This window comes from Oncorhynchus tshawytscha, linkage group LG07 (genome assembly GCF_018296145.1).
Source record: "Oncorhynchus tshawytscha isolate Ot180627B linkage group LG07, Otsh_v2.0, whole genome shotgun sequence".
NCBI lineage: Eukaryota > Metazoa > Chordata > Actinopteri > Salmoniformes > Salmonidae > Oncorhynchus > Oncorhynchus tshawytscha.
This window is the reverse complement of record NC_056435.1, coordinates 3,812,971-3,816,537: the sequence shown is the minus strand read 5'-3', so window position 1 is coordinate 3,816,537 and position 3,567 is coordinate 3,812,971. Positions and strand designations below refer to the sequence as shown.

General features: G+C 41.5%; 1 protein-coding gene across 1 annotated transcript in view; it reads right to left on the bottom strand.

Annotated features, from left to right (window-relative positions):
- LOC121838781 (ATP-binding cassette sub-family C member 4-like) overlaps nucleotides 1-3,567 on the bottom strand; it is a 12,718-nt gene that overhangs the window by 3,592 nt on the left and 5,559 nt on the right. The window lies entirely within an intron of this gene.

Here is a 3,567-nt window from a genome sequence, read left to right as displayed (position 1 = left end):
CAATATGTACTGTATAGTCTAATTGATATTGCCATATCACTTTATTATAAATAAATGTTTAACAATCCAATATCCATCTCAGAGCTCAGTGGGTATTTAATGCATTGTTCTGGCATGACTTGAGAGAAACAAAAACATGATACTTGGCCCAGGACCAGAAAAATGTCAATATGATTCAGACACCAAATATTTTTACTTCTATACCCAGTGTTGGCACTCTTTCAGGTATGTATTTCTCACGTACTTAACGCAAGCAAAAAATGAAATTAGAGTCTAGGAACAAGGAACAGGTTGGCTAGGGATGAAAAGGAGTGGCTTTGCAGAAAGATTTCCTGCTGTTAAGTGACATCTGTTTTACATCTTACATTATGGAGAATCACAGAACCACTTCCTAATAAGGTCACTGATTTGATTTATTTGTTATTTTACCAGGTAAGTTGACTGAGAACACATTCTCATTTGCAGCAACAACCTGGGGAATGGTTACAGGGGAGAGGATGGGGAAGAATGAGCCAATTGTAAACTGGGGATTATTACCATGATGGTTTGAGGCCAGATAGGGAATTTAGCCAGGACACCGGGGTTAACACCTCTACTCTTACAATAAGTGCCATGGGATCTTTAATGACCTCATAGAGTCAGGACACCCATTTAACATCCCATCTGAAAGACAGCACTCTACACAGGGCAGTGTCCCCAATCACTGTCCTTGGGCATTGGGATGTTTTTAGACTAGAGGAAAGAGTGCCTCCTACTGGCCCTCCAACACCACTTCCAGCAGCATCTGGTCTCCCATCCAGGAACTGACCAGGACCAACCCTGCTTCGCTTCAGAAGCAAGCCAGCAGTGGTATGCAGGGTGGTATGCTGATAATCAACTTTATGATCCTGTTTTTCCTCTGAAGGCTATTTACTACAGTATAATACATTATTAATGCAATTCGATTTCAACTAATTTCATTATTTGATCGTTTTAAATAGCTAAAAACTAGTGTCAGATTAGTGGTGCTTAAATGTTCATTTGAGGCTGTACTATTTGAATCCCACATCAAAGGGTGGTAATGTCCACTGTCCACCCTACCTTGTGGGAGCTGGAATTCTCCCTTCAGATTCAAAGCTGAAAGCAAGTATCTAACGCAAAGAAACACTTGAGTGAACTCTCTGACAGTAAAAAAGACCTCTGTATATAGTATCTTGCTACCATAACACAGTGAGAACAATATAGAGGGAGTGATAGACTAGGATAGAAACTTGAATATGAATATAAATGAGTAGGCCTTTGCGTGTAAATAAGTTTCTCCTGTCAATCTACAGCTGCCATTAATTGTTGGCTGTTGTTTCCTTGTCAACCTTCAATCTCTTCCTCTACCGTTCCAGTAAACATTGTTGAAAAGCTCTTATTTAGGGAAGATAAGATTTTGAATGGAAATACATTTTAGGTCCCATCGACAACAGAAAATCATGTGTGTGTGTGTGTGTGTGTGTGTGTGTGTGTGCGTGCGTGCGTGCGTAGTACGTGCGTGCGTGTGCGTGTGTGTGTGAGTGCGTGCGTGCGTGTGTGCGTAGATGCTAAAGATATAGTGTGAGCTGCAGCTGTTTGTAGTCTATCATTCTAAGATCTGAGGCATGTCAGACCATAGAGCTAGTGTGCAGAAGTCATTATTTTCATTATGGAACTACACATGTTTAAGTAAACAGTTATTCAAACGTGACTGTAGTGAAAATAATGTTTTCTATGGGTTACATGTGAGCAGTGGAGCTGTTGAGGGGAGGATGGCTCATAATGATGGCTGGAATGGAGTCAATGGAATGGTTTCAAACACATGGAAAGCATGTCTTTGATGTGTTTGATACGTTCCATTGACTCCATTCCAGCCATTACTATGAGCCATCCTCCCCCTCAACAGCCTCCACTGCATGTGAGCCCCGTATTGTAATACACGTTGACTGGGATTTATTGAATCAAACTGTAACTGCAATCCATCACAGTCTTTTTCTATACTGTTGCCAGAAGGACATTTCCTGAGATCTGACAACCCTGTCTATCATTCTCCTCTTGTAAAGCCCTGAACAAGATGTTTGTATACAACCACAAGCAGTCAGAGTGGAGAACTGGCTACCATGAAGACAGCCAGAGCCATGTTAGACTGTAGTTTACAACGGAAAGATTGTAGTGGCCCAGTCGTCCAACGAGGAAGGCCTCACTGCCATCTGAAGTCTCGACTTTGGAACAAACAGTATGTGGCATTTTCTTTGGTGACAAATCAGTTTAAGAACGTTTACACCTTTTAATATCATTCACCATAACAGCCATTTGCTGTTTCTGGATGGTAAACATTATTAGTCATCTTGAGTCAGGATGGCCTTAATTATAAAGAGCCCCTGATGCTATCCCTAATGACCTTCTTCCACAGATGGGAAACCTTCAGACTTTCCCCAGAGAGGAGCTCAGTGAACCTGCTGAGCAGTGAGGGGGCTTCACCATCATCCAGAATGACAACAAGGAGGTGATCCCCAATGTTGGCAGTAAGTCCCCACTTTTTCATGTTATTATGTTATCAGCTGGGATTCAAACCTGGGTCTTCATGTATGTGAAAGGACTGTGTTAGCCCATCGTGCTAAAGCCTAGGCAGTAACTCAGTGAGCTAACACAAATTCACAGTGTTCAGCCCTGTTTATTGTGGGTTTGTTATTTTAGATGGCTTGCATTTCCTTTCCTGTGGACAAAGAAGTAGAACTTATTCATCTTAGTTCAATTATAATAATTTGTTGTATAAATGTATGATAATAAATAAAAGTAAAAAATACATTTTAAAATAAATGAGAGCGCCCTACTTGGTCAGTGGTACTGTACAAACAATCAACGACGTCTTGGTTTGTTCCTCCTCACTGTATCTTCCTTTTCCCTGTGTTAGGTACGAGGAGGACAAGAAGGAATAGAACGGGATGCTGAGGGAGATGCGTTATGCCGCTGGCTCCTCCCTGCGTATCCATGCGCCTCAATGCTGCCAAGATGCCCAAACTCTAGACCCTTGCTGCCCTGTCATATTTCCCCATGATGCCCTCTGTCTGCCTGGATTACCACCATCTTCTCTGGGTTGTCGTTCCATTTCAGTAATAGAGGGGGTGTCACCGTCACATGACAACTCAAATGTGGACTCTAATTGGTTGAATGTGTCGAGAGTTTCTTTTTGTCTATTTATGATCTCAGGTGATTTTCGGTAAAATATAAACAACATCTACTTTGCGTCAGTGAAGACCGCATCAGTATATTAGTTTCCCTCACTATAGAGTAACCCACAATGTGTATTTAGCTAGCTTTTTTGTAAAATAAACATTTGTTCAAATACTCCTGTCATGGTTGATTTGAATTTGGAGTAACAGTAGTCACCATTTTTCATGGCTAGTTTAGTTTAAGGATTAACCTCTTTTTTTTCCATTTTCGTATAAAAATGACTTACCCAAATTTAACTTCCTGTAGCTCAGGCCCTGAAGCAAGGATTTGCATATTGTCACGAACCTTGCCGAAGACGGTGCCTCTTCCCTGTTCGGGCGGTGCTCGGCGGTC